The 22854-nt window shown below is 42.8% G+C and overlaps 1 long non-coding RNA gene across 1 annotated transcript in view; it reads left to right on the top strand.

Annotated features, from left to right (window-relative positions):
* Positions 1–13301, top strand: part of LOC116448918 — a 118521-nt gene extending 105220 nt beyond the window's left edge. Inside the window, exon 4 of the long non-coding RNA XR_004242155.1 lies at positions 13100–13301. This is a non-coding gene — a long non-coding RNA (uncharacterized LOC116448918). The remainder of the gene's footprint in view (positions 1–13099) is intronic.
* The last annotated feature ends 9553 nt before the right edge of the window (positions 13302–22854 follow it).

The raw sequence follows: 22854 nt of genomic DNA, 5'->3' as shown, positions 1-22854 counted from the left end.
GAGACTAAGGCCTTTGTAACATCTGAAATGAAAAAGCACGTGAAAATATTCTGCAGAGGAGTTAAGATAAAGAATTGCCATGCAGTAGTCTCCATCTCAAATAAGTTTTGAAAGTATAGCTGTCTTTAAGGTCAGGAATATCCAATAGTATTTTTATCACATCCAAAAGCACACAAAGGAAGAGGATGTTCATGACAGCCAATGGAGGAGGGAACATGTGGGATGCCTTTGACCATCCATGTGCTCTTTAGTTGTGTGTGCTCCTGGAGCCCTGGCTACCCAGGAGAAGTCACTGAATAAATGATGCTTGTAGCAAGGGGGACTAGAGGGTTCATCTTCTCTGGTCAAGAAGATGTATTGAAGGTGCATTTTCACCTGAACAGAGTGAAAGAACAAAGGAGGCTTTTGGGTTTTCTCCAAGACAAGTGCAGTCCACAAAAAGCTCTGTGCCTGCTTGGAGGGGGTTGGAGTGCTCATGAGGGAGGGATGTGGATGGAATCAAGTTCACGAGCAATCCAGCACTTGAGCTGAGGGAGCTGCATCTGTTTGCTGCTCACACGCACACAGGGACTCAGCTGACATGAGCAAACCCCCTTCAGCTCAGCAGGGAGTGTCTGAATAACAGAAACAAACTGCAGACATCCAGGGGGAACACTGGGATTTAAAAGTTTCTGGTGTGTCAGCCTGCAGGTCAGTTGCTGTTCTTTCTGTACCAGAGAGCCAGAAGGGAAAGAAGGTTGTTTGGAATCACTGGGATTGTTGTGGTTGCACATGAGCACCGCAGGGCTGAGGTGATGTGGCTGATCCTTAGGCACTCTGTCCCTGGGGCTCAGGGCAAAGGAACTAAAGCAAATGGAGCTTTGCCCCTAAAGCAAACAGAACTAGTGACAATGCTCTAAACACTCAGACTTGCTGAACAATCAAGGTGTTTGACTCCTCTGCTGTGCCATTTTGCTCTTAAGGGCAGGGCAGCATGAAAGCACAGGCTGTACTTGAGGGCTTGGGGCTGTATTTTTGCCACTAGCCTGTGGATTATTTTCTATTTGAGATTTGCCTCTGAGGGGCAGTTCCTATAATAATGTTTCCTGCTGGCTTTGTGCCCATATTCTTCTTCTACACATGCAGTTCTACACCTACAAAGCACAAACAATTGAATAATACATTTTTCAGTTCTTTTGGGACACAGTCTTCCGAATTTGCAGAAATGTTTTCCTAAGGAGGTTTTAGGTAGATTACTGTTTTCTATAAATTAACATTTTTCTGCAGATGTGGGCTTAAATCGCTTTTCTTGCGGATTATAAATCTTGTGAATTGTTTCAGTGATGCTTTTAGGAAAATAAATAGATAAAACAGAAATAAGAACTGTTTGTGCCAAGGCTTGATAGATGTTTTCTTGTTTCTGGGAACACCCAGGCAGCTGGCTGATGTTTTCTTCCTTTTTTTTTTTTCCCAAAGCTACTGAGAGGTAGTCCGGCACATACTGCAAAGATGAAATTGATTTGTTGTGTGCAGAGCTTAAATACAAATACTGTAATTAAAAATGATTACCTACCTGAAAGCTGAAACGGAGGTGTATGTTATGGCTGAGGTATGGCACTTCAGTGCAGTGTTTCAGTAGTGACACTCCAGACCATCCAGGGGAATTCTAAGGATGGGTGGCACACTAACCTTGTGCTTCAGGTTGTCTTGACAGGCCAGCTACAGAGGACCACAGGATTTAGGTTGCTGTCTCCCCTGCTGTTTCAAAATGTGTTAGAAATATGACCATTTAAAATACCTCCTTTTAATAATGCAGGCACTGCCCTAAGAGTGTTCAGTATCCAGCCCCAATGAGCCAATTCCCACTGGAAACTTGTTCACAGTGTATGTCTAAAATCACTTCCAGGAATCTTTTCCAAAGGCTTTTCTATGAGTCTGCCCTGTGTGCAGTGTCTGTGGTTACTCCAGAGGTGCGACTGGATGGGAATTAATCTTGTGGCATTTCCCTTGGCCAGGTGCAGAAGGGACCCAGAGCCTTACTGGGAATGCATGACCTGCAGTGTAAGGAAGTACAACAGCATTGTCACCCTCAGCTGGCAGCTGCCAAAATCTCTGAGTGTCAAAGAATTTAGGAGTGTCACATCAAATGGGTGTTTGCTCTTTAATATTACTCAGTGGGTTTTTTTGCAAGTACTTAAAAGAACTCTCCTGCATAAGCTGAAACACTATTAAATGTGTTTGTTTTTTTGGAAATTTTCAGCCTCACAGCTGGAATGGAGCTGACTAATAACTAACTTCAGTAGAAGGGGTCTGAAACCTTCCCAGTGATCACAGGGATAGGCAGAGCAGCAGTTGATCTGATGAGGTGATTAAGAATCAAGCATCCATGAGAAATAGCCCTTCAGAGGAAGTTAGCTTTCGTGGGAGCAACTTGAGCTGACCCTGAGGTAGAATAATTATGCTGAAATGACATGAATTGCCCAGCACACTTACATATATTTTAGTTTCTTGCCCTTCTGATCGTAATTGAGTGCCTCTACCAGATCAGAAGCTGTTTTAACTCATTTGGAAATAAAATTACTATGTCTACTGTGCTGTGTAAAGTTTAGGAAAACCTTAATGAAACAAATTCTGTCAAGGGAGGCTGTTTTATTCTCCCAAAGTACTTAGTTTAAATCAAATGGAAATGGATTCCTAACTTACATTTATTCCATGTATTGTGTGAAATCTCTTTGTGGGTAATCATTGATTCAAATAGCACTGAATACTGTAGTGGTGGGAATTCAGTTTTTCTCATCTGAGACCTCTCTCCTTATACAGGTCCCTGCCACCAGGACTCACCTCAGCAATCTTTTATTTCCATTTACCTTCCAAAGCACTAAACCCCATTTCATTAGAGAGTATGTACTCAGTCAGGGTTTGTCAGTGAACTGATAGTTCGTTACAGAACTTTAGGACCTGAGCTGTTTCCCTGGGAGAATTGTGCATCAAACCCAAGAAAACTGCTCACAAGCTTTGGTTTTTCTCCTCCCTCACAGCCCTGTCCCTAAGGATGGCACAACCTTGAGGCCGCACACTCAGGAAGGGATGGGAGAAACCAGGAAAGCATTGGAAAGAATTGAAACAATGACAGAAAGGCAGAGAGGAAGCTCTCAAAGAGAGGTAACAGGCCTCTGGAAGAAAAGAACTGCAATGATTAAACTTTAGAAAATAAAATTTGGTATTTGAAAGTCATAAATCAACAGTGACATTGAATCCTTTGTGTATTCAACTTAAATAAAATTCCACAGATTTAGAGGCAAAAGATGGAGTATTTGACAGTATCTCACAGATTTCTGTCAGTCACATGTTGCCTGTTCCCAAGAGCAGACAGATGCTGCAAATTTTAATGGCACTGTAGATTATCCAAGGAATGGGTATCGGGCCTAAAACCCCCGTGTTACAATTCTCTCTGTTGCTTATCCTTGCTCTGAGAAATGTGTTGTTGCAGGTAGGATATTCATGTTTAGTTTTTACCCAAAGAGGCTTTGGAGAGCTGGTAGAACTGGTGAATTTTGATTCTAGTAGGTGGAGACCTCTTGAATTGCTTGGCATTGTCAGATTCAGTTGCAGCTCTGGCAGAGGGGGGAGGTGGAATTAGCATTAAACCATTTTAAATTGTGGCACTTAACTGAACTAACTACAATTACAGTAAAATGCCTTCTAAAGTGTCTGATTATATCTTTCAGTCAGAAGTTCTAAATAAAATGGATAAACATATATTAAGAAGGAAAACAAGAGTGAGTGTTAAGTAAAGAAAACAAGAGAGATTGCTAAGGATAATTATTATATGCAACACCCTGCATGAGGTGTTAGTGTTTTGTTGATTCTTTGGTGTTATATATTTAGAAAAGGAGGCTGAACTGTCACCTTTGTAACCAAATCGCTTATCACTGAGTGCATTAAGTAGGAAACAGATCACTTATGTTGCATTTACATGGTTAATCTGTCTACCACATTCTGAGTTTCTCCCTAATCAGTCTGAGGAAGATTAGAGCCTTTTTTTCATAATTGCTTTGTTAAACCACTCCACTGAAATTAGCATTTAAATAAGGGTAAATTGAGCACTGAACTGAATTTCCATAAAAATACAATAAACCCCAAGCCTATACAAGGTCTATAAGTGGAGGTAGCTGCAGCATGTGCAGGCTTTATGTTGAGCATGAAAGCAGCCAGGACACAGCTGCCTTCTAGGACTGGGGCAGCATCTATGTGGGTTTGGATGGTTTGTAGGGCAGGGAATCCTGATTTACCTGGCATCTCTAAATAGCACAAAATATTAAGACATGTGGAAGGCTCTTTTTGGTCTGCTAAAATGTTCATGCGTGTGCAGCCTCAATTTGAGATTCGACTTAGTCATTTCAGGTGCAATGATGAATAAATATGAGGAAGAAAGGGGGTTTATCACAGCAGAGTCCTTCAGATCTCTGTCCTTTTTTCAATCTTCCAGATGACAGCAACTGAGTGAGAAGGTGATTTGTACCTCAGAGGTATTTGGCCAGCCTTTAGGGTCAGTGCTTAACACCCTGTGTGACCAGGGCTTGCCAGAAGCACTCTGAGATTTCATGCCCATTCATTGCATTGGCTTTCAAAAGAACCGCGTGAGCCAAGTGTGTGGATGCAAAGCCTGAGCTCCTCTGCAGGTCACCTTCGGATTTATTTTGGTGGGAAGCCCAGGCCAGCATCAATGTGTCTATTCTGATTTTAGGATAAGTGCAGAGGGACCTAGTAGAGTCTTCCAGGAGGACTATTCTCTCCAGGAGAAGGATATTCAGTTTCTACGCTGGGCTCCAGGTCTGGTTCTTTGAACATTGTAAGAGGCACAACCTTGTAGTGTAATTTTGGATAATGGCATAGCCCCTTTAAGAAAGGGGGTTTTATATCCATCCCTTCCAGATACTTGAGAGCTATTCCTCTCTTAAGATGTGGCAGAAGGGGAACATGGTACAAAGATGAAAAAAAGTGTAGGTAATGTGATGACAAAAGTCAGAGAGTGGAATGCATGTAAGTATGGGAGGAGGAGAAAAAAGAGAGGACATGAAGGCTGGGAAAGAGACTCCTGCATTGGCCAGGAATTGTATTTTTATATGTCTGAGCATGAAGTCCACCCATCACTAGCTTATAACTGAAGGGATTGTAGTTAAACTTGATCTGCATTATTACATCACTGTCTTAATTTAGGTGATTATTAAGACACAACCTTAAAATTTGCTTATTCTGTCTGTGTGTTGGCGTATCTGGCATGGTAGATGCGTTTGGGTTATGATGGGCATGTGTTTGTCTGACTGTGTATAGATGTATATGTCATATGTGTACATATTAAGACCATTTTGGTTGGTCTGTTTTGCCACTTACTATTTTAAACAAAAGGTGGGAGGGATCCAAAGTAACTGTGTATAGGTGTGATAGCTCACTCCTGATGCTTCAGTAAATTCTGGCATATGTTGAGGTCTGCACCTGTAAGGATGACAGCAAGGAGCCCTTTCTAGTTCAATTGCACAAGAAGGCTGAAAATAGAAATGTGTTTTTTATGATGAAATGCTGGAAGCAAACGGAAACAACCAAAAGAAATCCACCACATGGCAGCATCTACATCAGTTAGATATTTTTTTCCCCCCAAGTTTGCATCATGGCTTTGTTCAAAGGCCAGGGGAAGCTCATTTTTAGTGTTGGCTGTTTTCTGGCTGGGGGCAGGATCTCACCCTGAAGCAGCTATTGAGCTGGCTAGATACAAAGCAGTGGGCATACATGGTGCACCCAGGCTAGTTTTTTAAAAGAGGAATTTACTAATTGTTAACAGCGCAGTTATTAAAAAACACAATGTGTACTGCTAATGAAGAATGAAGTTAAGGAAATGTATAACTGCAAACAGTGGAAGGGTTTCCTGCTGATATTCACAAGTGGTCACCTGGGTATTTGGGAAATGATGGTGAGTCTGTTTCCTTTTTGTTTTATGAATATCCTAATATGTAGGTTAATACATACAACTACTTTGAAATAATTAGACACAGTTCTATTGAATTAAAGTAATTGCTGATTTGGGGATTCACTGGACTCACTGTAAAGAACGTCAGTAAAATGACTCTTCAAACACTGAACTCCAGTGCTGGCCTGAAAGAGAAGCAAGTGGGAGTGATGGTGATGGGCTACACATCACAAAAGGAGCAGGAAATGCTCCTTATCCTTATAGGCTGAATTTATGAAAGTTTGTTGCAGTTGTAGGCTGTGTTTCTAAATGTGAGTAGATGAATATTTCTCTTTTCTAATGGAATGAGAAGAGAGGAGAATGTGCCATGAATGCTTTTAGAGCCTAATCAGTTAATTAAAAATTCTTTATGCAGAGGTTGTTTTCTAACTCAGGATGCTGAGCCAGCTCTTCTGATTGAGGATCCCAACCTTTTGGGCAGCATTGGCCTTGATAAGAGATATTTTTTTCTTTTTGGCTTTTCAAACACCATAGGCTATGCAGTGCTGCCAGTGTGAATGAAACTTTCAGGAGCAAATGAAGCAGCTACTCCAGACCCAGTGAACACTATGGAGTAGAAGCCAGGTATATGGCATTTTTATTGGTTGTCAAATCCTCCTAAACCCAGAGCAGTGTCCTTTGTGCCATGGAGCTGAGATGTGGAGCAGAACAAAACCTCAGCTGTCTTTGCCTTTCAGCCAGATGGACAACAGACTCTCTCTCCTCTCCAAACAAAGGGGGCTGGAAGCAGCAGTGTAAGGTATTTTAAGAATTTCCACTCTGGTGAAACACCTCATTATCATGGAAGGTCTGCATTCAAACTGTGTACACTTGGGGGTTTTGCTCAGAGGAAATACTTGCCCTGGGCCTGGATGTTGCCTTCCACCAACATGTGAACATGTGAATTTTAAATTGACCTATATTCCATTTTATTTAGCTATTTTTCACTAGGATTTTCAGTAAAGAGCTGAACTTGTTTTTACTGTTACTGTGTAGGTTTCTCTCTCTTTATTTCCTTCTTTTTTTTTTTTTTTTAAGTATAACTTCCTCTGGTTAGTTTTTCCTACTCTACCACTTACATATCATCACTATACAATGCAGTTGTTGAACATGTGTCCTGTCAGCCCTATATAGTGATGAAAGGAAGCAGCAGTAGGATCCTTCATAAAGGTGAGGAACATGGTCACACCACGGGGCTGTGCAGCACAGTGCTTGCTCAAGCAATGTCTTTGTACAGGAGGAAGGAGCTGGGATTTGTCTGTGTAAGGAGCCAGACTACAAGGAAATGTAGGTCTCTCCAATGACCTTCAGTTAAAGGACCTTGACTTGGAGATGGGATTGAACTCTTGACAGAATTCCCCAAAGAATCTGTTTTATGTTAATCTATTTAGTAATCTCTCTGTTGACCCGTATTTGCTCCTGGCCTCCAAACATCCTGTGGCAATTAACTCCACAGCATAATGATGTGTTATGTGCAAAAACCATGACCAAGGGGAAGGAGCATCAAAAGCTGAAATTGATAAAAAGCCTGAATAATGCAGGTATCAGCTGTATAAAACCTTTGAAGATCTGCTTATTTGACTCCAGATTTGATCAACATTCTGCTCTCACTCTGATTTTTATGCTAGTCTGGCATTGCCATTTTTAGGTGAGATCAAAATTAGGCCAAAATACTTCTAAGGGAAGGCAATATCTGATGTTTCTAATTAAAAAAATCAAATCTGCTCTTAACAAGAAATAACCCAATGCTTAAGAGAAATGGCTTCTTGTAAAATTTAAGGAACATCTGAAATCTATGAAAATAGTGAAGCTTGTGTTATTTCCCTCTCATATAGGTACCCTTGTGTTTAATTAGGAATAACATTGAAGTCTTGGAGTGCTGCAGTTTTGATAAGAATTGATGTAATAGGCTTTGATACTGTTAGTTTAAAGAAATTCAATTAATAATTAAGGTGTTTGCTGATATCAGGCATGCAGCACATTCAGAGTCAATTATTGCATTCTACATATTTGATTTAGACAAAAACAAGTGTATGTCTTTGCTTTAATCCCTTGTTCCATAGACAAAGGATGTGGGGTGTCTGATCAGAGAGGGAGGGGTGAGAGACAAGAAATGCTAGCCCAACCTTATGCTAATTTAAACATGGTATGTGGTCGCCCTGTTGGCATTGGGCTTGCTCAACAACTGCTTTCTGCAAGGTTATTTTAGTCTTTTTTCCCCTGTGTGAATGAATTGCAGTCAGAAGCTTCAGATTGTTTGCAGATTTTATTCCCTTTAAGTAAGGGTCTTCAAAATGAGCGAAAGCCCTCTCAGTGGGGATAAAACATCAGAGTACCACTGTGGTCAATGGAGACATGCACTTTATTTTACCAGGATGTAACACCTTCATTTTTGGTAACCGATTCAGTTTTAAACCTCGCCACACATTTAGTGTTTTATCCAAGGTGCAGGCTCTCCACGTGCTTTCTCCTCAGTTTGAGAACAAGCATTTGGTAGTGCTACCTTGCTGCTGTATCTTACCTCAAGCCCCACACATATTTTTTCCTCTTTCCATCCATCACCTGTTTTCCCTTGCCTTTGTTCCTACTCCCAAATTTCAAACCCAGGCTATGCTTCCTTTGTTGTTCAAGCTGAAAACATGAGCTTGAGTCTTAACAAGACCCATCTGTGCCGGCTGCAGCAGCCAGGTCAAGGTTGGTGTTGTGCTGGGCAGGAACGTGGCTGTTGGATCCCTCACCCAGGAGTGGGGCACAGCAGACGTTCTGCTCTCTGCTGCTCCAGTGCTACTGCACAAGATTTTTTGGTAACATAACAGAAACAAATCTGAAGAGGATTTCCTACTGTAGGCACAGAGCAATGACCCCCTACAGCGGGTACCCACGGCCCTCAGGAGTGTTGGGAGACAGAGGCAAGGGTAATGCCAAAGTGAGCACCCAATAATTGCTTCCTAAAGTGTATGTGTACATCCTGCCACTGTAAAATACTGAGTTGCCTATCTTGTAACTGCTGGCTAATGAGTCTCTTGACCTCCCACTGTCATGCTAATGCGACTGCACACTTGGAACCCCCATGAGCCAATAAATTACTCCTTTTCTAAATACCCTTTTACAGATTGCTGCTATCTCTGCAACGGAGACTACCTATCTCATTAATTTGTAATTGTGCTGAAATATTGGAGGCTTGAAAGTGGCATGTGAACTGAAATACAAATTCAGTAGATATGCTGCTGCCAAAAGGCTGTATAAAGTCAGTTAAGCTATATATTACTGGAGATAAGGAAATTATCTTATACTTCGGGCTCTGGTATTACTTGGATCCTTATTTATATAACTTGGATAAATGAAAGGGTAAGTGCAATGAGGATGTGGGGTTGTATATGTGAAATACATAAACACACACACTGTAAAATCTACAGTACAAGAAGTTTCTCATGGCAAACAATGGAAGAAATGCTGTTTCCTCTCATAGAGTTTGGCATATGTGGAGATAGTCCCAGGCGAACTTTTCTCAAGAATTCTTGTATTTTAATAACATGTGGCTTGTGAAACAAAGATCCAGTGCAGAGACTCTTACAAGCATAGGAAACACTGACAGCTTTTCAGTTGGATTACCTATAGACATATGTAGGGACTTTACATAAAGGACCTGAATATGTAAGAAACCCTTTTGCAAGAATTCTCTGGGAAACCTATGTGATTTTTTTTTTTTAATGGGTAAAACATGCAGTTTTGGGAATGTGCCATAAAAGAGGGTGAATCATGTAGGAAGCCCAGTTTTCACAGTGGTTTTGGGACACATGTAGTTTTGTTGTAGCAAGCACTAATAGGTGATCTATCTTTGCTCAGTGCACATTTCTGAATAGCACTTTTCACAGGAAGTGAATGCTCATTTTTCCACAATGCTGAGGGAGGGAGGCAAAGGACATCACCTGAACCAGGGTGGGAGAGCAGCTGCAGAGCAGGGTCTTGGCCAGGGGCTGCAGAGCCTGTCTAGTTCACACTGATTCTGGTGGGTTTAAATTTGGTTGTGGGCTTGGGATTTTTTTAATAATAAGCCCAGCAAGATACATTTTGTGAATGATGTAGTAGGTTATGATTGAATAACCCCCCCCACCATCAAACTTGTGTGCCTATTCATCACTCACTTTGGTTTAACTTTTATCACCGAGATTTTTTTGTGGGGACAGAAAAGAATGGAAGACTTTCTAAGTTTTTTTAATGGCATTAAACTACTTGAGTGTCAATGCCTAAGTTTGGGTTGTCAGGAGAGCCAGAGCATGAGCTATCAGAACAAATAAAGGGGGATGATTTACTTATGTCAACATTTTTTTGTTTGGTTCCTTTCTTGAGTGTTAGGAATAGTGTTCTTTCATCTCTTGCACACTTTTTTGTACATAATCTGTCAACTTTGCCACAATATTTTTAACAGGTCTGAAAATATTCAAAGTCAACACTTGAAAATATTTTAAGGCATTTTACCTTTGTCTAATTTAAATCTGGGGTTTTTTTTAAATGAAAAGTAAATAAATTTTATGCTGGGGAGAGCAAGTATCCCTTTACTTTTTTGGCATTGCTCCTAAATTGCAAAGCTTCAAAAGTGAAGGATATAAGAAATGCAGAGAATTAATGATGGAATAGCATGTGGTGCCATCTACAACAGGGCCAACTGTGACCATGTGCTGAACTTTCAAAGGAAAAAAAAAAAATCAAAGCCTCCTCCAGTTCCAATCTGATCCAGTATCCTTGAAGCAAAGTCTCCCACTGACAGGGAATAAAACTGGGATAGACCCTTAGGCACATCAGATGTGACAGCATTCACAAAATCTCAGGCATGAGAGAGAACCAGTTTAATGGCACATCTAATATTCTCTCCATTTCAGAATGCTTCTTTTTAATTCTGTTAGTACTAATTGAAAGCAATCCAACAGGCAAATGTCATTTTATAGCAAACAGCTGATTAAACATTATGAATTTTCGCTCAGATGATGGTACATATCACTCTGTCAGTCGTTTGCTTGTGTTTAAAATTACAGTAAATAATCATAGTCGTATTTCCTACTGGATAGAAAATAAAATCTATTTCCCCAGCACTACTTTTAGCAGAGTAAAAATGAATCCCAAATACAACATTCTCCATAGCTTACAGTTATTTCCCCCCCACTAACTGTTTATTATTAATTATCCAGACATGTCTGTATTATGCTATTGAACTGTCTTTCTTCCTCCTTCCTAGGATAAATCCACTTACACTGGTGGTTAATTGCTCACAGCACTGTGACTTTTATGCAGGAGATATGGAGCTGGCTAATGCTGAAATTGCTGATGGCTGGCTTTGCTACATGGGGAAGGGTTGCATCCGGACAAGTACTCAAGAACGGCTTTTGAATACTTAAACCAGCAAGAACTTGTTCTGAATTCCAGTTTTACATGCCTTTGCATGGAAACTAGTTAGTGCCTGGCAATGAGATACTGCAGAGGGTCTGCCATACGCAAATTCATTTTTACTGTCCTGGGGCTTTAATGATTTACTGGCAGATGTTATTCTGTTATTTAAAGCAGCTCTGTACATGACTAAGAAAGTGTCCGTGAGTATGGACAGGGACAGTACTGCTGAAGAACAGGGCCAGATTTCATTCCCAAGCAAATTACTTTGTGCCAGCTGACTCTCACAATGAACTCATTTAAATGGCTTGGATCGAATTGCACACATTTAATGTGGTTAAATTGAAAATTGCTTCTGCGATTCCCCCAAAATTCGTAAGCTTCCTCTGAGTATTCAGTTAATTTCCTATATTATAACCTGTATGGGAGCAGGGGAGGGAGAGGACAAGGTTACCTCTTGCTGCATTCAGTTGAGTGCCATTCCTGAGCTGTGCCGAGCTCAGCCAGAGCAGCTGGATGGCAGCACTAATCGATGGCTCTGCCTCCGTTCATTGTTTGCAGTGGTGCAGCCCCGTGCCCGCACGCTGGCAGATGCCTTTCATCTCCCCCAGTGCTCTGCCTTCACAAAATTGTTAACAGCATCCCTGTCTTTGACAGTGGTGTAAACTACATAACCTACACAAGTTTATTGAATTTCAGTCAAATGCAATGAAGACACACTGGTGTCACTGCTTGACCTCAGCTGTGTTGTTGTCTACCAAGCTAAGTAAAATCTCTGGGCTACTGGTCTTTTATTGCTGTGCATGAATTGAATGAAGGAAGGAGTATTTCTTTATGGTCTGCAGATCAGCAGAAGTCTGATTTAAAGGTTGTCAGATTGATTTCAGGCTAGTGATAATGCTTTTTAATGTGAGATCCTGCTCTGCATGGCCTCTTTTTTGTTGATCTATGTTCAAATACTTGCCTGAATCTGAAAAATAACCATTTTGTCCATCTTTCCTGGTGCAGAAATCATTAACACCACAGGCCCTGATTTAATGAAGTATTTTGACATAATGAAGTATATCATGAAGTTCTAGAGGAACTTCAATGCATGGCAAAATTATTGCTGAATTAGGACCTCCAGTCTCAGTTTTACAAAAGTAAGGTGCTAAGGAGACTGAAGCAATGGAGAAGATGGACCTGCTTTATGTCTTACTGAATTTTCTTGATTGAAACAAATGAGTTTTTGTCAGGTCTGTAAGCTAAACTGGTCTGTTTCTTAATTGGTACAGACTCCTTTACCAAGAGGTTGATGGCATGGAACAACATGCATTGGAGAAGCAGTGAATCTTGGTTTTGAGTACAGTGGGTACTTTATGTTTCCAGTGCTTCTTGAAATCTGGCCACCTATTCAGGTGTCTTGTGCCAGCATTGAAGTTAAGAAGCAAATTTAGTTATCAGTATTAAAAACCAGTGTACAGTTAAAGTGAAACTTTTTGGAAGAAACTTCCGTAAAACACTACAATTAAAATCAAGCAGATGTTTAATGGGCATTTTAGTAGGATTAGGTGGCTTTTCAAAGCCATTTCTAAAGGCAGTTGCAATTCCATCTTCTGAGCAGGTAAAATGATAGTACATGCCTATTTGATCTGAATCCATAGAACTAGAATAAATACATAGCAAGAGTAAATGCTAGTAATGGTGCTGATCCTTGACTTAGCCAGTTGTATTCTTTGAACATATTCTTTTCAGGTGCTCTGATTTCACCCCTCCTTACCCAAGTGGGGAAGTCGAGTCTTGCTGTTCCTGTGTGCCCACAACTGAGGAGCACTGCCTCCATAAGTGACCCTACTGAAGCTCCAGTAGGAAAGAATACACCTCACCCATAACAAGGAATATAGAAGAAGCTTCAGACTGGGGCCAAACATTCCGTTCATAAGTTTCATGTCCTTCTGAAAGGTAAGAAAAATGGGGGGGAATCTTTGTCCTCTTTGTACTTTCATGTGGTACAGGAAGACCATAGGGAGGTGGTGGAGTCAGCGTCCCTGGAAGTGTTTAAGAAAAGCCTGGATGTGGCACTCAGTTGACAAGGTGGTGTTAGGTCATAGATTGGACTCAATGATCTCAAAGGTCTTTTCCAACCTAATTCATTCTGTGATTCTATGAAATGCAGAACCCCAACACACTGATATTCTCTGCCTCTTTTGTGAATGTTCCTAGTACTTCTCAAAGACTCCTAGTAATATAATAATAAAAATACCCTTGCCCCTTGCCTTCTGCTACAGCACAAACAGACTTTGGAGGCAGTGGGAGGGGATGGACAGCTCTTAAACTAAAATGCTTAGCACTCAGTGTGCTGTACACTGCCAGGCTTGGGAGAGGCAATGCCTCTCTGCCTCCTGCTGTGTGAGGTGATGACGTACTGTGCTGGGTACTCTGCAGGGACCGTGGCATTAATACCAGTATTTTAGTGAGCTAGAGGAATATTTCAGTCTTATAAATTCTTCAGAGCTGTGCAGGGAATACTCAATGACACTCTGATGTCAGTCACTAGGTGACTGCAGTAAGTATGTGTGCCCCTTAGGACAGGCTGGGAGGGACAGAGGTACCCTGCAAATGTAGGCCAGAGGGAGAGGGAGTTTCTTCTGCCAGGGAGATGCCCTGGGGTGTGAGCTGTAACTGCAAGGACTGCTGGCTGAGAAATTAAGATTAGAAGCAGCAAGTTTTTGCACAGTGGGAGACAGGCTGGGTCTGAAGCAAGATAAGGGCAGGAATTTTTATGCAGAGCAAAGTGTAATTCAGGGCTGTGAGGGAAGCAGTGGTGGAGGGCAGGGAGGAGGGGGAGACCTTGCTGATGAACAGCAACTGAGCTCTGCTTCAGATGCCATAAGGAAAAGGGAAAAGGCTGAGCTGTGTGAAAGGAGATGCCCCAGCTCCAGAGGCCTGGTGTGTTGTAGCAGCACATATCCCTTAGATGCAAAAGCAAGGGGACTTCTGACAAAAATTAATTGGCACAGCACAATTTTTTAGAGATGCACCATATGAAAATACTTAATATTCTGATGGAGTCTACAGTTAGAGATGTTTCTTTTCCTATTTGCCAGAGGGACTGAGTAAAGATACAGAACCTGCCTCAGTTGCTCCTTGTTAGGCTCTTCCAACAACAACCAAGTTGCTTTTCCCAATTATTAACAAATTTCATTTTTGATTTTGCATAACACTTTCCTGCTCTTTATGTAAATAGTTATGTTTAAATATTTCTGGTTTAGGGAAGGTGGAGCCTGACCTTAAAGACATTAATTGAATTTACCCCCTTGTGGCTATTTCTATTGGTGTTGTAAGAGCTCGACTATGTTTTCTGTTACAGTGGGGAACATGCTCTTGTTACACCTCTGCCTCTCAACAGAGCAATTTAGAACAGGTAGCTAAAATGATAAATCTCCCTAAGAATATTGGTGAACATAAAAAAAAATACAGGGGTGGTAGGTGTAAAAAAGAGAAAGAAGAGGGGCAGCCATGCAGGGAGGAAGGCAGGAAGCTGCCAAGGCTCTCAAGAGCTGTGGCCCAACCTTAAATTTTACAGCATTATGTCTTTGGAAAGAAATGAGATGAGGTGTTTAACACCAGGAGGTTTGTAAAAATGTATCTTTGGAGGAATCTGATAAAATAGAGCTGCCTGGGCTTGCCTCACTTGGGTCTTTTGGAGCTTTCAAAGGGTAAAAGGAAAGGCCCTATTTTTTCCTGTAGCAGGGGAATCCTAGAGGGAATGGGCTGTTGAAATGATGTAAACTATAAACTTGCAAGCAAGAAGACATGGTTTTTTTTAACATTATAGTGGTAAGTATGGATGAGATACTGCAGTACTGCAAAAAATTGTTCTGCTGCACAAAAATGACAACAAGATCTATGGGGAGACTGAAACACCATTTCCCTGGATTCTAGAAAAATGTCCAAAACATCTAAATGTCTAGAAAATGAGCCATAGAGTATTTGACAAGTCATGCAGATTAATTTGTAAGTTGAATTCTTTCTTAAATGAAGAATTTTATTCTTGATGAGTAAACTTTATACACATGATCATTTAATTTATCTCAGTGTATCTTTGTGTCCTAGATGAGGCTCAACTTCATTTTGTTCTTGATACCAATTAATGAACTGTTCACTCTATGGCAGTGGCTCACTGGAAACTGGTTAGCTGCACAAGCACAGCTCACAGGACAGTATGTTGCCTTGAAAGTCAGATAACAACTCCTGCACCAATAGATGATAACAGCTTCACAGCACCTGTCCATGCAATGTGCAGATTGTTAGATGTCACTGAGTAGTGGCACTTAAATTTTTACACCTCTTTTTGCTCGGGGGAAAAAGAAGTCCAAAAGATGAGATGAAAAACAACGAGAATTTAGCCCAAAGGACAAAATCTTTATTCTCTTACAATAGGTCTGTAAAGTATTGTCTTGCTGGGGGTTTTCATAAAAATGGTGTTTTCCCATCTACTGTAGATTTTAATTGCTCTGAAAACAAATGTGTTGTGCCAGCTTGTAGACAGAGTATTTCATCAAAGTGCAACCAAGCCCTATAGCACAGCATATGGATAGTCATTACCTTTGGAGGCTCACAGCCACCTGTGGCCACCTGCTTTGTCTCAGCAATATGCCACAGTACCTGGGGCTGCTAGTTTTGTTTTCAAAATAATTTATTTATGTTTTGTTAGGCTCTTCTCCTAATTTTGTTAACACAGTTAGGGCAATTAAGAGGAAGAAACAGAATTTGATTCATTAATAATGCCAGATACATGGCGGTCTGTAAACAGGATCGATTGCATATTTAACTGATGCAAATCACTGGAGTTAAATCCATCTCCACTAAAGTTACCTCTGACTTCCTTTTATCTCCGCTTAATACATGAACAAGATTTTTTTTTTTTCCTTTTATGAACTGAGCACCTTTGAGAAGAGCAGTTATCTTCCAAGCTAGTGACTTTCTTGCCTGGGTAGCAATCCTGCCACAGAAGTGTCCTGCATGAGACTGAGCACTGCAAGTAATTTATGGCACTCTCACCATTGGACTTGCATGATCTTTTCCCTGTCTGTGCAAGAGAGGGAAGCCTTCCCTTCCATGGGCTGGCAGATCCTGAACATTGTTCACTTACTGTAACATGAAGACTCCCATTAATTGTTGTTGCTCCTTCAGCACTAGATGTTCTGGCTCTGAGTGTTAAATTGTCTGTAGCTAATGACAGATGATTCTCATGTGTTTAGCAGAGCAGTTTGAAATCCAAACTTTATTTTCAGTCTGATGAAGGAAGCTTCAGGTGCTGGAGTCATAGACAGCCAACTAGTCAGGTCTGAAGACATCATTCAAATAGACAAGGGACTTTCTAACCACAGAAGTGTGAACTTGCCTTCATTCTTGCTTCAGAAATGTGAAGGATGCTCCATTTTTGCAGACTCTTGTGCTGTTGGTGGTGGGGATGGTGCCCCAAGATCCTGCCTGTTGTCTACACCACTTGGTGTGCCATGGTGTGTGAATTCCTGCTGCAGACAACTCCTTGTTTTCTCAAGCACAGACAGGAAGGATGCTTAAACTCTTTGAACTGGAGCACCTATCTTTACAAGTATACTGCCTTGCATGATCCAGATTCTGCTTTTTGCCAGCTTTCTCCCTAAGTGAATGTTACTGTATCTGGATCTCAACTGATGGGTGCTTAGCTGCTGGGATTAAGCTTTTTAAATGTTTATCCCTCGAGCACAACTCAGACTGGAGACACCAAATGGCAGTTCCTCCTCTGGAACCATCTTTCCGTTCAGTGTGGTAGACAGGCAGATCCCAGGAATCATCAGATCCACCAGCCTCTACTCCCTCCACTGGCTGCCTTCCTGGCTTTTCGTTTTTTAATTTTCCTCATGGGACGTGCACAGACATGAGCTGTCGGGGCTGTAACTGAGCTGTCAGGCTTTGCGTGCCCTGAGCAGCCTCCCTGGGCACAGCCCCAGGTTCTGCGTGTGGGGTTCAGGGGTACCTCGCCAGGAGGAGCGGCCGCTCTCCTGTCCCAGGGCACTCGCAGCCCACGGCTGCTCACCAGGGACCCCTCCCAGCCCCCCACCACTGCTGTGGGGTGCTGTTTTCCAGTCCCCCCAGCCTCACAGGTGGACATGGGGGCTGTGCTACAGCCATCTCTGGTTCTTTTGCTCCTGGCCGGACACTCTGGACGGACCCTTGACCTGGTTCATTGCTTGCCGTGCCCACAGCTGTTGATAGATGCTTGGGCGCTGGGCTCAGTCCCTGCGGGACACGAGAGACACTGCCCTGTCAGTGAGGGCTCTGCCTGTGCTGGGGTCTCCCCTCGCTGCTCCTGGACAAAGATGCCACCATGCTTTCTGTGTTAACTGCACCACCTGCTCCACCACAAGAGACGACGCCGCGTTCTCCCGCGCAGGGCCCGGCTCGGGTATCGGGTTAAAGCGCAGAGCTGTACCGCCGTGCTGCGCTGCTCTCCGCGCAGGGCTGGCTCGGGTTAAAGCGCAGAGCTGTACCGCCGGGCTGCGCTGCTCTCCGCGCAGGGCTGGCTCGGGTTAAAGCGCAGGGCTGTACCGCCGGGCTGCGCTGCTCTCCGCGCAGGGCTGGCTCGGGTTAAAGCGCAGGGCTGTACCGCCGTGCTGCGCTGCTCTCCGCGCAGGGCTGGCTCGGGTTAAAGCGCAGGGCTGTACCGCCGTGCTGCGCTGCTCTCCGCGCAGGGCTGGCTCGGGTTAAAGCGCAGGGCTGTACCGCCGTGCTGCGCTGCTCTCCGCGCAGTGCCCTCAGCAGCGGCTGTGCCGTGCCGTGCCGGGCTGTGCCGTGCCGGGCTGTGCCGTGCCGTGCCGGGCTGTGCCGTGCCGGGCTGTGCCGTGCCGTGCCGGGCTGTGCCGTGCCGGGCTGTGCCGTGCCGGGCTGTGCCGGGCTGTGCCGTGCCGTGCCGGGCTGTGCCGGGCTGTGCCGGGCTGTGCCGTGCCGTGCCGTGCCGTGCCGGGCCGTGCCGGGCCGTGCCGGGCCGTGCCGCCCTCTGTGCCTCCTCAGATGCTTGCTGCAGGAGCTGAGTCGCTGCTCATCTCCAGCAGGTGTGCCTGCAGGTATCAGGACAGGCCGTGTCTCGTCGGCGAAGCGCTGCTGCGTTTATTGTTCTGTGTTCCTCAGAACTGTAAAACACTCATGAAAATAAGAGGCTATTGAGTGAAGAGTGTGTTCTTTCCCTTTGCTTTATTTTCTTTTCTCCATGCGCCTACCATCTTCATCTTTAGAAAATTGCCTACTTATCTCCCAAAGTTGCATTCTTTGCTGAATGTCCCTCTTCAGGAACTTATTCTATATGGAAATTACCCCGTACTGGAAATAATTTACCTTTAACTGTCCTTTTCTTACTTTTGAATGGTTTTCTTGTGCGCTTTCCCCCCCCAACTCTTAAAACAATGAGGCTGGAAACTGCTGACACCCAATAGCTTTGACAAACTGAGTGTCGGCCTGACATGTTCAAAACCATCTGCTTCTTGGATGGATAATTCTGGCCAGGGTTACTTCCAGCTGCAGAGGATCTGCAGCCCTAGATTCTGCTTGGGGAAATCAAGGGCATGATGACAAGCCCCAGTAGGGAGTTTAAATTCATGTGCAATACAACAGTACCTTTTTGAAGATAGTACCAAAATGGTCGGACTGGTTGGAGTAGCTGAGAGTGGAGTTTGGGTTTTTGTGACCATAGTTATTTTTTCTGGTGAAATGCTGATTATTTTTTAACACTAATCAGAATAGGTTAATTTGTGATGTTAAAAATCAAAGGGATTGGAGGAGGCTACAATACTATTTCCAAAACATTGCTATTATGAAGACCAGACCTTCAGGTAGCTGTCTGTTAAAGGATTTTGTGTCTTTTCTAATTCAGCTTTTATTGGAGAGAGACCCTCCATAAATAGCAGTCCCGAGTGAGCTGTGGTTGCCATGGCTGACATGGAGAGATGGGGCTGAAGCCTCTGTAATGAGCATGAATGCCCAGGTTTCTTTCTGTCACGCTCTGACACATAACCAGAGGTGTGCAGAGCTGCAGCACTGCAAGCTCACTCTCTTACTTGCCTTGCAACACTTTAGACGTGTCCCTGCTGTGGAAAACCAGGGGAGTGCTCCTAGGACATTTATCATAGAATAAAAACACATCTTCCCACAGATCTTGTCCTGCTTTGAAGGAAATGCAGCAGAAAACTCAGTCAAGCAGAGAGAGAAATTTGGGAGGAAATGTGGTAATAGTTAAGAATTATGTATTCATATGCTATGCCAGGTATGTATACAATGAATAGTTAAGGAGCAGCTATTAATTTTGTTCTGCTCCCCAAACCTACCATCAGTTACTGTTTTGAAGATAAGATTTCAGCCTATGGACTCTGTAATGCTTGAGACTCCAATGTATGAGTGCTTTCTATACACAAATGCTTTTCCTAATATCTTTTGTGTTGATGTTTCATCATTGCTATAAGGTGGATACTGAGAGCAAAATAAGTTCAAATTTGGATTCCCAGTTTGATTTGTCTTAGCCCTGCTTCACTGAGCTACTTCATTTCCCTTCTTAGTTCAGTTTCCAGGTGTGAGTGTGACTCACTGCTTAAATCAGGCCGAAGAATCTGGATTAGGGCATCTTTTCCAAAATGTTTGAGATAATTTTCTCGTCTGAGTGTATCAGAAATGGGAGGTGGCAGGGGCTATTTTTGAAGGGGATGTCATCTAATTCAAAGCAATTAAAGAGTTGAAGTAGTGTGGGCTTGGACTGGGAGGCTGATCATTAGGGACCAGGAGCTCAGGAGGATCTGGATGCAGTCTTAGTGTCTTGGGCTAGGTATTGAGATGGAGGGATCCAAGGTGTTTCCTGGCCATATGCCTGAGTGGCAGAGAAATGAACTGGCAGATTTGTCTCTTGGGTTACAGTCACCTGAAGTTTCACACAGGAGTGCTCTTTTGGACATGAGTGAGCTCCCACAGGGCCAGGGATGGTGAGAGGAGATGCAGCAGTTTCTGTAGGTGCTGAGAGAAAGATTGCCTTGGCAGCCTCACTCAGCAGCTGGCAAAGTCTGCACTATCTTCTGCAGGCACACAGGCAGGCGTGCAGGGACTGGACCTTCTCCTACAGCTATGCCAAGTAGAGCAGGTCGAGTTTGCTTTCCAGAATCTGAAGAGTCCTGCAAGAAAACTAGGTGAAACAATGGGATATCTTCAGTCAGGGGAGGAAAATAAGTACAACTTGCAACCAAGGTAGTTCAGGTATGGGTAGGGGTTCTGTGCAGAAGGCAGAGACTTATGATTCACATTGGCCAACAACTACAGAATGAAATCTGATGGTTTTAGCTAAGAAAATGTAGGTTAAGTCTTTAAATCAAACTTAAAATGAGTTTTGTCCAACAGCCAGGCAGTAGCACACTGCACTGTGTAACTGCAAGGTGGCTGCTGCTGCTCTGCTTCCATAATAGAGAGGATGACAGTGCCAAATGCAGTTGTTAAAGCATTTAGTTTCACTGGGCTATCAGTTAAACTCATAAAGGTTTGCATGGAAGTACATAAACGTTTGCGTGGAACTTCCACACTAGTGGAAAACCAGAATATCTGTCATCTGTTTATTTAATATACAATGGGTTTTGGTTTTTTTAATCCATGTAGGATGCAGTCCTGATGATGAGTGCACCAGAATTCTTTATGTTTCCTGCAGTTGCAACTGTAGAAAGTTAATTTAAAACAGAAAAACATATGAATGGGAGGGTTGGAATATGGAAGTGCCAGAAGGAAGAGAAATCAGAATGGCAGGTGTGGATGATCTGTGCATTAGCAGGTTACCACAATCCTGGCACATCCACCTGCAGCTTTTCAAGACACCTCATCAGAAAAACAAGGGGCAGCCTGCACAAGGAGTAGTCAACACGTGGGCAAGACCAGAAAACACTCTTTCAGATACTGGGAGAAGGAGATAAAGGATAATAAATCGTAAGGGTGCAGAAAGGTGAGACAGGATGGGTAAACACACCTTGGTGCTGGCTGCTCCAGCTGCACTCATGAATTTTAATACTTGTGACAAAATTTCTGGACTAGGATTTGTTTTAAAATAAAATATTTTATAAATTATAAATCAAAGATAAATCCATTATTTTGAATCAAATTAGCTCATGCACTGAGCTTTGCTGCAATGTTATAACATTGCATCCCTTGCTGACAGCGAAAGGCTTGTGAGGGGAAGCACTCTTCTGAAATGAAGAGGGAAGTGCTAACACTGCCTTGTCTTGTCTGGCTCTTCAGTGGTGTTTGAACATCTAAACAGCCCAACCAGTGCAATAATGAGCTCTGCCTTTTGCATTAGCAGTTTTGAAGAGGGCCAGTAATAGACAGAAACTTACGACCGTTTTCACCAGGCATAATACAGGTAAATTACATGAGGAAATATGTGTTTGAATAAGTTTGTGCTTAGTCCTTGTTTGAGTCCAGAAACAAGAGCAGCAGCAAGGTAGTTTTGAATGCTTTTTATATTTCTGTGATGGTGCTATGGTAAGGACACTGCCAAAGCTCAGGAGCAGAGCTACCTCTGTGGTTTGCTGGGAACAATTTAGAAAAGATCCCTGGGGTTAAATTCAGACTTCCTGCTCCTTCTGTTTTTAGCAGATCAGGCTGTCACCTGAGAACAAGAGGGAAGGTAAAGAAGCCTGTTGTATTTTTTTTTCTTTCTTTCTGTGGAGCCAAGGTCAGGTAACTTGCTGCCACTAATAAAGGGAAGGAATATTGGTCACTGGTGGCAGTCACTGGCGTCCTACTCAAACACTGGGTAAATGTCAGGCTTCAGCATTATGGAAAGTCAAAACTGGCTGCAGAAACTGAGTTATCTGTAGGTAATCTCTGCTCTGGGGTCTCTGCCTATATGAATTATGAAAAGGAACTTTAAAATATGTGGAGGATTTGACAATTCCTGTGCTCTATTTGTCAGAAGTTGGCCTATGTGCTTTTTTAAGGTAATTACATAAGAATATTTTGTCAATGCTTGTAAGCAAAATGCAAGGAATTGTTAATTGCAGTGTTTTGATCTTGTTGCTGCTGTTTGAATTGAAAGAAAGAATGGTCTGGGGGTCATGTCTGTCACTCTGCCTTCTAACTAATGTCTCTTTGTTTTCTCTTTTCTTAATTTTTTCTTTCTCCCTGAATATTTTAGACATTTCAGAAGCAGGGTAATGTCACAGCAGGATAGCTAGAGGTTGTAGTCTTAATTCATTCGCCCCCATGACAAGCTGAAATGCCTAAAAAAAAGTGCTTTTGCCTTTGAGGTGGGGGGAGGTTTGAGGGAAAGGACAATCACCAAAAATTTGAATTGCTGCTTGGAGAAACCTGCCTTTGTTTTGGCTGCTTTGGAAGTTCAGGCACTTGTGGTTGAAATTGGATGTCTTACCTGGGTGGGATGAATCTAGTCATCCTTGTATTTTTGAGACAAGGACTCATTCATCATTTGCCTTAAAGGATCC

The sequence above is a fragment of the Corvus moneduloides genome, chromosome 10 (genome assembly GCF_009650955.1).
Source record: "Corvus moneduloides isolate bCorMon1 chromosome 10, bCorMon1.pri, whole genome shotgun sequence".
In the NCBI taxonomy this organism is placed as follows: domain Eukaryota; kingdom Metazoa; phylum Chordata; class Aves; order Passeriformes; family Corvidae; genus Corvus; species Corvus moneduloides.
Note: the sequence above shows the minus strand (reverse complement) of the source record. Positions and strands in the feature narration are given on the sequence as shown.